Here is a 10,005-nt window from a genome sequence, read left to right as displayed (position 1 = left end):
CGGCCTGTCAGCCAGCTGCTGTCACTCACCCTGGGAGGATGAAGTGATTCTTCTAAAATACAATAGCTACAAAGCTGGATTTCAAAACAGCACCCAAACTTAAAGGATGGATGGTTAAAAGGTTAAAAAATAAATCATAGAATGGGAAAGGAGCTTGGAAGATGATCTCTTTCAGAGGGCTGTAGACAGGCCGTATTAACAGGACGCCAGAGCACCACATTAACGTTGCCAACTCTGTTTCTTAAAAATCCATCCAATTCCTGCCAAACAATACCCCAAACCCCTCGTCTTTTATATCGATTTCTACTCTGTTGCTTTGCTCTTGTACTTGTGACATGAGGAGGCCCAGTCAGTTCTTAATTGTTACCACGATTAAATAATTTTCAACTCTGTACTAATATCCAAAATCTGACAAGTGAACATTTGTTGTCAAAATGAAAGTCCAATTTAATCCAAAGGCTCAAAGAAACACAGAAAAAAAATAAAGGAACAACTTACACCTTGGAAGTGCATTTGTGAAGGAGAATGAAATATTCATAATGTGCAACTGTAAAACAGTCTCCATCGGATTATGTGAGGAAGGCTATATCCCATATGGTGTTTCCAGACGGCCATCCCAGAGAGCTGCCATAAGGTGAGAGCGGGCTGGATGGAGGTGGTGCCCATCTGCATGGGCGGATGCTGCCTGCCCCAAAGAAGCAGATCTCCCTAGCTGGACAGCGCTCCAAGCCAGGCATGCTTCCCTGAGCCCACCCAAGAACTGCCCTGGCTTGACAAGGCCAACTGCTATTTGTTTTTGACTTTGCCCTTAGTTATTATAAATAACTGTCTCTACCACTCCAAGATTAAAATGTCCTTAACAAAGTCAGGTATTTTTCTTGTTCTTTTTCAGTATGTGAAACCCAGAGTTGGTGAATCCATAGAGACAATAACGAGATTCAGGCTTCCTGGGTGGAGGATGGCAGGGGAGACGGTGGAGGGAGGGGTGATGGAAAGCAGAAATCAGAAGGCAGAAAATATTTTGAAACTGATTGAGGAAGAGATTGTACAATACTGCTTGATATGATTAAACTATGGGATGGTATAATGTTTGGATTGTGTCCTAATGAAATGGTTTGTAAATGAATGAATGAATAGATAGATAGATAAATGGAAACAGGGGGGGAAATGAGATATCCCATTTGAGCCTGCTTTCTTCATACTTACCCACCTGTGTTGCTCTAATTGTTGCTGTTGGCAGCCATCAATGTATCCCCAACCTATGGTGACCCCGTGCATGATGGAACAAAGCTCTACCTGGTCCAAACTCCACACGGGTTTCAGATCAGATGCTGTGACCCAGGGGGATTTCATAGGCTGATGTTCTGAAGTAGATTGCCAGCCCTTTCTTTCTTCTGTTCTCTAGAAGCTCCAGTGACACCTGTTAAGTACCAGAGTGACATGCAATCCTTCAAAGTTCTCAAGGTACACTGGCTGAGGCTCAAACCCTGGTCTCCAACAAAGAAGGCTAAAATTCTACACCAACCATCACTGTGGTCCTGAGACACCTAAAAACCAAAAGAAATCACTGTCATCGACTCAATTCTAGCTCAGAGCCATGCTACATGGCAGAGCAGAACTGCCATTATGGGTTTCCAAGAAAGCCTCCTTATTCTACTGTGGAGAGGCTCCTGCTTTCAAACTGCTGACCCTGCGGTTAGCAGCTCAATACATAACCCACTGTGCTTCCAGGGCACCTTACACAATGATGGGTGGGTTTCCTTTACTCATATTGCTCAGATCTTCCCAGTTCATGCTATTCCCCCTTTCTCTGTTTCTATGGGCCCAATTTCTGTCTTTCATTCCTAATGAACCCCAAGGCTGCCAATGGAAGGTGGCAGTCACCCTTCTCTAGATCAGAGGTCAGTGTTTCCCAAAGTGGGTGATACCCACCTCTGGAAGGTGCTGGAAGGATCCAGGGTGGGGAGATGCTACAAAAATAGATACCTACACTTTATCCTGGACTATCGGGTGGCATCGATTTTTTTCTTTCTTCTGAAATGGGGGCAGTAGGTCCAATAAGTTTGTGAACCTATGGTCCAAGTACTGAAACACTTGTTCAAGACATTACAACCCTGTGCATTCGCTTAAATCACGAGAATTTAAATGACAAGTGTAACTGTGTGATATGCTAAGGGCACCGTGCATGGAACCCCTTCCTGCTCATTCAGGAAGACTGCCACTAAATGAGAGAGGCAGGTCCAGGGTGAGGTAATGTGGAGTGAAATGTGGAACACTGAGGAGTTCATCTCTCCTATAAAAGGAACAGCAGCACATTTGATTTGTAAATTGTGTCATTTGAATAGTCAAAACATCTGTCCAGGACAAGATAAACATTAGTATGACCCTTGAGATGTGTGTTTACATCCTCAGAGGGTGGAGAGAATGCCATGAACCCACAAACCGCATGCCACTGAGTGGATTCCAAGTCACAGAAACCCTGCAGGACAGAACAGAGCGGCCCCACAGAGTTCCCAAGCTCTTAATCTCTACCGAAGGAGACTGCTAGAGCTTTCTTCTGGGGAGGGGCTGGGGGTTCATCTGCCAGCCTTTTGGTTTGTCGCCAAGTACTGCACCACTGAGACCAGCGGGCTCCTTTAGAACGCGACTGTGGAGCTGGCTCCGACTCACTGTGAGTCTACTGTGAGTCTATGCAACAGAACGAAACACCCCCTGGTCCAAAGGCCTCCTCACCGTTGTTCTTACATTTGAGCCCATGGCTACAACCGCGGTGAGGGCCTTGCATTGCCAGCCCTCTATCAGACAATGTTCCACGGCTATTCAGAAGTCCTTTTCAGGAGCTACTTCCTCAGATGGGCACTGTCCATGCCTTCTTCCTGGTCCGTTCTTCGTCTAGAAGCTCCTCTGAACGTGTTCGACATGGGTGACCCTGCAAGTATTTAAAATAGCAGTGGCATAGCTACTGGTATCGTCTAAGCCACCACAGTGCTACCAACTGACAGATGAGGGGCGGTTCGGATGCTGTGCTGATATTCAAGTAGGCTCAATGGCAGTCCAAGCTAAAGGACAGTCTGTGTTGCTGAAAGATAAAGGCGGAATTTCTTCCTAGGAGAGGGTCTGGGAAGGGGTATGACGAGTGATATGAAAGACCAAGTCAATTCCTTATTCATCTGAGATTCTTATTTCAGACTCAGGGCTTTTCCGACCATACTTTCTCATCATCACTTTACTCCATCCATCTCTGAGAGACATGTTTTCATTATGGGGTGTTTTCGGCTGTGTTCTCTAGAGAAACAAAGCCAGTAACTCTTGTATGTGTGAGCATGTAGAACATGATTTCAAGGTATCAAGAAAAGGCTCAGAAAATGAAGAACTGGGTAAGTCCGGTCCAGTTCAAGTCCGTAGGTCAGATATAAAATGAAGCTTCTCCTGACTCCTGGAGCTGCAGAGGTGATGAGCAGGAAGCAGGAAAATGAAGCAAGAAGACCCGGTTAATGAGAGCGGAGTTGAATGAGTTTAAGGTCAACCCTCCACGGGGCTCCTGGAATCCACAGGCAGTTTGTAGCAGGAGGTTGATGAAGCAGATGTCGGATTCAGATCGAGCAGGAGAGGTGAGCTGGCTCCCACATATTGTCAATTTATATTAAGAATAGGCCTCGCCTGGAACGAAACCTCCCTCCATTGTATCAAGACTGTGATCAGATTACCTGCTTGGCTGCTTCATAGAAGATCCCATCATGGAGTTGACCACACTTGTTAGATCATATCATGGGAGAATCCAGCCCACCCCATCCCCCATACACACCAAGTTAATATAAAGCCTAACTCTCGCATGAGATGAAAGTCGAAATATATAAAATGAATATCCATGGAACATGATAACAAACATTAAGAGTAAATAATAAAAATCAACAATAAATGTAGTTGGTAGCCCAGACTGCCTGTCAGGAGACTTGATCACATGGTGCATATGCTTCACCAGAGATAAGAGTCTTTAAAAAATGGTTTCCTTAACAATTCAAGCACCATACAATTCAATGGTTTAAACAGATTAAAACAAGTTGTGCAATCATCATCATAATCAATTTTAGAACACGTTCTTCATTCTTGTACTCCCCCCTCAAACTGCCCAGCCATCACAATAAGGAACTATTAATCTTCTTAAGAATCTATGGAATCATCTATCCTGTATTTTATAAAAAGAAAAACATACACATAACCCTAATAATAACAAAATAAAACACAGTAAAACTTCAACCCACAAAACTGAACCAAATTAAAAATGGGCCAAAAACGAAAACAAATGTTAATGTGTTAAATTTTAGCCTAACTAGTAACCACTTTCCACTGTGCTCTGTCTGAGGGCAAGACTATTCACATGCCTGGTCAATGGTTGGAGGTTTAATCCTCATGGGGACTCTGCAGAGGAACTTTGGGATTCCACTCTTATCCACAGCCTTCTGCAAACCAGATGCTCAGAATCTAAGCTGTCATAAATTTGCTCCTCTGATCCTGGATTTTATTATTGACAATCTTTAGGACACATGGGCTATGTGCTCCTTCCGTATGGACTTAGCACACAAAAATATGGAATGCTTCATGAATTTACGTATCATCCTTGTTCACGGGCCATGCTAATCTTCTCTTTATCATTCCAATTTTAGTATATGTGCTGCTGAAGCAAACACCAGATAGGTATTCCTGAACAACTGAATAATATGTCTTGATCTGTTTCAGCTTCTATGAAATAGTTTGGCTATATAATCTAGCCATAGGTCTAGATCGGTCTTAAGTCAAATTTACTTTGTGGTCGAAATAATATTGATTCAAACTCCCAATTCTACAATAAGTCTCAAATTATTTCTGAAAACCTCCTGACAGTAGTTCATTTGTGCTCACACACAAGTCTGTCTGCTGGAATCCGTTCTGACTTTCAGCTAATAACTGTAATAATTCTTTTCTTTATTGCCACAGCCTCCTTGGCAAATGCTACCAAGCTCCAGAGTGTCTGGCAGGGGCACCTCTGTGAGCCGGTACCGGTGCTCCCCAGGTGATAGCTGGTAACACTGATGCTCCCCAAATCCTTCTCCTTAGTGAGCCACAGCAATATTGATTCTAGTGGAAATGAAGAAGGGATTCTCTTTCCAAGAACAAACCACATTTGTTTAGTTGCTTTCCAAAGCATTGTTGCGCATCTCCAGCATCCTGGCAAGGCTCGTGAAAGCTAGTGTGCAGCGTTTCCAAGCTTGATCTTCTGATGTCACCCTTCAATATAGCTGCTAAGTTAAATACCCATATCAGCAGTTTAGCACCTGTATTAAGATAAATGACACTTTTATGCTTCCACACCCCTTCCCAATATTAGGTGGGTACTACTCAATTTGTGGGATTAAAAATGCATTTTGAAAAGGTTCTTTAAAAACAACAACAACATGGTAGTCAGGGTAGGTTAGGAGATGCAGAAGTAACAGATAATGACTGAAGCTTTGTGTTTCCAAACAACACAAGTTTCGTGCATTCTCTTGCTGTTAATCATGGCTAGATGTTAGCTCTGGTCCGATAGGTCCCTGACTTATGGTGACACATGCACAAAGAGAAGGGACCTTAGGAACCAGAGTTTCCATCAGCTGATTTCCAGAAGTTAATGATCAGATACGTTGGTCTAGTCTGTCTTAGTCTGGAAGCCCACTGAAACCTGCTCAGTATTACAGCCGCACCCAAGCCTCCACTGACAGAAGGCCAGAGCTTTGCACAAGGAGCATTGGCAAGGAATCACTCCTGGATCTCCCGACGAGAGGGGAGATTTCTACTATCGAACCACCACTGCTTCCAATCATGGTTTTATTCAATGCCAGCCATTGTTTCCTGAGCCCTGGTTCAGTGAGGAGAGGCGTTTTAAGGATTTGGGAGCGCTGTCCTAATATGTCACTTGAAGGACTAAGATGGTCTTATGGACTGCCAAAAGGACAAACAACTTTGTACAGCCAGAATGCTCCTAGGAGTGAGGAAGACACAGCCTTTCGTGGGCTTTGGACATGTTACCACGAGACGAGTCCCTGGAGAAGAAGACCCTCAACAAGATATATTGACACAGTGGCTATGACAACAGGTTCAAACAATTGTGAGGATGACAGTGTCGAGCGCTGATTCTTCCCATTGTGTGAAGGGTCAGTATAGGTCGCAGTGACTTGCTGGCACCTGAAAACAGCGGGCTATGTATTATCCTTCAGAAGTAGAATGAGTCGAAACTACTCTCTGGTAAGCTGTTAGTGGCTAAAGTAGATAGAGTGAAAGGATTTAGAGTCACATATGGACTCTAAATGCTTCCAAACATAAACATCTGGTCTCATTATATTCACCATCTATTCACCAAGGTCTTATGGCCAAAGTTAACTTCAAGAGACCAGGGGAGGATAGTTCCCTTACCTGCCCAGAAATAAGAAATTTAAAAATATTTGAGTACTAACAATGACCACACTCAAAAATAATTTTCCACAAAAGTGCATTGGAATCTCTGCCTCTGAAAATGTAAATCCACTTGAACCTTGTAGAAGACATCTTCCTCCCTGCCTTCTTCCACTTCTCCATGTTTAGAAGTCATCTCTAGACTTCCTATTATGATGCAAGAACTCCATTTATGGTGGCTAACCCAGTGCACATACCAAGTGATCACTGACTGTGCCAGTTACCTAATCTGGTGTCAATGTAAGGATTAAGAGTGTAGGGTGGAGTCCAGGCTGCCAATCTGGAGCTAGCCAATGAGACTTCTGTGTGGACATTGCCTTCTCCTGAGAATTCTGGGAAATCTGCTACTTCCTCCTTAGAGACAGAAGACGCATTTTTCTCTCTGCCACTTCCTGGGAGACATTGCAGAAGACAAGCCACATAGACGCAGCCAGACCTCAGAAGCTGGAGAAGCCACAGAGAGACCCCTGCCAGCACTGAGATGCTTACAACGCCACTGGACCCAAAGACTTTCTACCCACTGGCATGTGATCGTCCTGCATTTGGCTTTATTGCATTTGTTTCATGAGTCTAAAGAGGACTTTATAGATTGGTATCAGACATATGGGCTAATATCAGACATACGTACTTGATCTGGACTGGGTTGGGATGTTTTCTCAATGTTTAATTCCTCTTGTATGTAAACCTCTCCCTTATATACATATGCGTGTCCATGGATTTGTTTTCCAGTCTACCCAGTGTCAGAAGATTGACACGCTGACACAGGGAAAGTCTTTATAAAGTATTAGGATGTAAGTGGAATGTGAATTGCATCATGAAGGAATGGACTTGGATTTTGGAAAAGAATGAGTTCGCTCTAATTTCTGGTGGAGTCTCACATGGTATTTTTGTGTAGTTTGAAATGAGATTGCCCTTTTGGAAAAAAGGAATAAAAAAAATAATGGCATTTTCCCACAAACTTGTTGAAGCCCCCCTGACACATGGAAACACAGAGATAAGAATGGATGCGGAGTTTATAGGGAATAAATAATGAGTGGACCAGTTTGTTCAACAAGAAGGTTTGTAATATAGTAGTTTGGGTGATAAGAGGTTGGGTGGTAAGTTGGAAACATTGGGGAAGGCCTAGATAAAGAATTTGGTGTTTGTTCTACAGGAAGCACAATATCATTAAAGGCTTTTGCAATCAGGGTGATGATTACATTGAAAGGAAGATAAATCTGCATATGGAGAAGATAAAGGATTAGAAGAAGAAAAGAGTGATATGGGGAAATCAATCAGTCCACTAATGTCCAGACAAAGGTGGTGACAATGGGACTGGCAGGGGAAAATAGCAGTGAGGGAAGATCGAAAGGGAAGTAACTAAGTGCTAACTTATCCCAATAGTTATTAACAGCAAAATAGTATTGACTCATAGGATGTATAGATTCATATGAGAGAGAGAAAGAATGGTCACGTAAAGATTCCATTTTCTTTTTTTTCCTTCAGTTTTCTTTCTTTAAAGGTTGCTCCTATAAAACTTAAAAAAATTAACTTGGCTCTCAAAATAAAGAATAAACACCAAAAACCTCAAACTCACTGCCATTGAGTGGATGCTGACTCTTAGTGACCCTGTGAGAGAGAGTAGAACTGAGTTTCTGAGACTCGTCTTCCTCCTGTGGAGTAGCTGGTGGCTTCAAACTGCAGATCTTTTGGATCCCAGGCTAACCCACCAGGTCTCCTTACTTGGCTCTAGATATTACTAAAAGAGATTCTGAATCCAATGAATTGGGCAGTGTTATGGTAATGGCTGTTTGTGTTTCTAGGAGAAATCTTGATTTGGCTTGCTAAAGAGCTTATGGCTGAAGTAATATGACCATTTTGTGATTTCAATGATTTACTGGAAAAAAAATCCTTCTCATGGGCATCTGTGATAAAACATTGACTGAATTTGAACTTTCAATGATTTGGCTCCATCAATCTCTCTTTTACCAGTTAAAATCATATCTCAGGATTATTTCTCTCTCTACGAAATACCCTTGATCAGACTTCTCTTGCAGATTCAGAATGCTAGGCTGCTTAATGGAAAGGTCTGTAGTTGGGGTCTACCAGTAAGCTGAGCTTCAGGAGGACGATGTAACAGTCGGCTTTGGTAAGATTACAGCCATGGAAAGCCATAGTGAAGGACTCCTCTGGCCTATAAAGTTGCTGAGACCTGATCTACTCTATAACAACAGATTGTTATTTTTGTTTTGTTTTGTTTTGATTGGTCTTCTAGAAGTCAAGCCTTTTTTTCCTAGAAAAACTGCCCACAGTTTGTACCACCAACTGGAATACCGTTATTGTGTACCATTGAGTGGATTATTCTCACAGTGCCCTCACATGGCAGAATAAGACGGCCCTAATACAGTTCCCCAGGCCAGTATCCTTACAGAATCAGGATGCCAGGTCTTCTCTTGGGAGAAACCACAGGGTGCCATCTAACCAATGGCTTTTTGGCATTTAACCATTGTGCTTCCAGGGCATTTTCACAGTCTAGAGAAACAGAGTTCTTTCATAGTGGAGACAGAAGAAATCCCCAGATTACTTCAGACATTTTTAGTTGTAACTTGATCAAAGTCACCATCACATCCAATTCTTTTTTTTGGTAAGAATGTAGATGATTTTTAGGAGAACCTTTTTAATGAATGCCCATGTTTATTGGTGTAGGATTACATTGCTTAATACATACATAACTATCACTGAAAACCTGAAAGTCAGCTTTTACCCATAATCTGATCGAAAGTATACTTTACAATGAAAATATATATACATTTAGATTTGTATTGAGTTGTAAAGACTCTAAGAATTCAATGTCACCCAGAGGAGGTGAGCTATCATCCCCAGAGTCTGGAGTCTGACTGGCCTGTACCTGCTGATCCTCCTGACCATGGCTACTGGACACACGAGATGTTAGAAGCACCACATAACTTTTCTTTTTTTTTTAATCATTTTATTAGGGGCTCATACAATGCTTATCACAATCCATACACACATCAATTGTGTAAAGCGCATTTGTACATTCATTACCCTCATCATTCTCAAAACATTTCCTCTCCACTTAAACCCCCGGTATTAGATCCTCATTTTTCCCCTCCCTCCTCACTCCTCCCTCCCTCATAAGCCCTTGATAGTTTATAAATTGTTCTTTTGTCATATCTTGCCCTGTCCAACATCTCCCTTCACCCACTTTTCTGTTGTCCGTCCCCCAGGGAGGAGGTCACATACAGTTCCTTGTAATCTGTTCCCTCTTTCCTACCCACTCTCCCTCTACCCTCCCTGTTTGGGCACTCACACCACTGGTCCTGTAGGGCTCATCCACCCTGGATTCCCTGTATTTCCAGTTCCTATCTGTACCAGTGCACCTCCTCTGGTCTAGCCAGACTTGCAAGGTAGAATTCGTATCATGATAGTGGGAGCGGGGAGGAAACATTTAGGAACTAGAGGAAACTTGTATTTTCATCGTTGTTACATCGCACCCTGACTGGCTCATCTCCTCCCCGAGACCCCTCTGCAAGGGGATCT

The 10,005-nt window shown here is 42.8% G+C and overlaps 1 non-coding gene across 1 annotated transcript; it reads right to left on the bottom strand.

Annotated features, from left to right (window-relative positions):
• Nucleotides 1-4,581: 4,581 nt before the first annotated feature.
• LOC115873062 lies at nt 4,582-4,688 on the bottom strand. The gene has a single exon (XR_004048209.1). It is a non-coding gene; the product is annotated as a U6 spliceosomal RNA (small nuclear RNA).
• Between the last annotated feature and the right edge of the window lie 5,317 nt (nt 4,689-10,005).

This window comes from Echinops telfairi, unplaced genomic scaffold, assembly GCF_000313985.2.
Source record: "Echinops telfairi isolate 266 unplaced genomic scaffold, ASM31398v2 ScPeMD7_4;HRSCAF=17, whole genome shotgun sequence".
NCBI lineage: Eukaryota > Metazoa > Chordata > Mammalia > Afrosoricida > Tenrecidae > Echinops > Echinops telfairi.
Note: the sequence above shows the minus strand (reverse complement) of the source record. Positions and strands in the feature narration are given on the sequence as shown.